Here is a 994-nt window from a genome sequence, read left to right on the forward strand (position 1 = left end):
ATCAGTGTTTTGCCATATCAATAAAAGATTTGGTATGGCAGTACAAAGAACCATATACTTCTAAGAACCTGATTCAGTACACAAGACCCAAATTAGGGAACACTTAGCTAGACATGGAACAAAACAGACAACATGACAAAGACAGTGGTCTCCCAAACATATGAAGGTGCAATGCATGCTGTTATAAACCAATGAGAAACAAAATGACATATTGAGACAAAGAAAAACAAATCTCCCAGGAACAGTGTTCAAAAATATTGCTTATAAAAAAAAGGGGAAAATGTAAATGATATAAAAAAAAAATTAAAATAAAAAGGTCTGAAATGCTAGTGCATAGTCAATTAGCTAACATCAACATTTGTTTTCTTTCCATATAAAGCACTACTGCTCCTTTTACACTAGCAGCATGTCTACACGCTAAGGTCTGTAGCAGCAAAACACAGTATTCATTTGGCATTTACAAAATTAAATTACTGAATAAAAATATAATTTTTCTCATAAATCTATGTTTCATACAGTAATATTTTTTAAAGCAAGCTAGTTACCCCCCCAACAGAAACACACAATGTATAATGGTCTAGAACCATAATATCAGACTGCAAAAGTATTTTAAGGGGCATGGATGTTTGAGCATTCACAGCCTTGATCAGTTTTCCCCTTTGCACAGACTAGCGTATGTAGTAATAATGCTTTTCACTCCAGTACTTTACACCAATGCATTTTGTTCAGTGATTTAAAATATACGTTTGAGTACCTGCTCTTTCATTATAAAAAAAATAAAATAAAAGAAACAAACAAAACCCCACCCCTGGCTAGCACATCACTGAAATATCAATACTGGTGTATTAGGTCTGCTTAATCTCAAAAAGTACAAAAAAATTATCTTTAGTATAAGTCTGCACTTAAGATCATTAATTACTGATTCAAACTTAATACCTAATAATTTAGGCAAGTATCATTTATTAAAAAAAAAAAATCTTCTTAAGTTGGGTGA

Source organism: Calypte anna, chromosome 3 (assembly GCF_003957555.1).
Source record: "Calypte anna isolate BGI_N300 chromosome 3, bCalAnn1_v1.p, whole genome shotgun sequence".
NCBI lineage: Eukaryota > Metazoa > Chordata > Aves > Apodiformes > Trochilidae > Calypte > Calypte anna.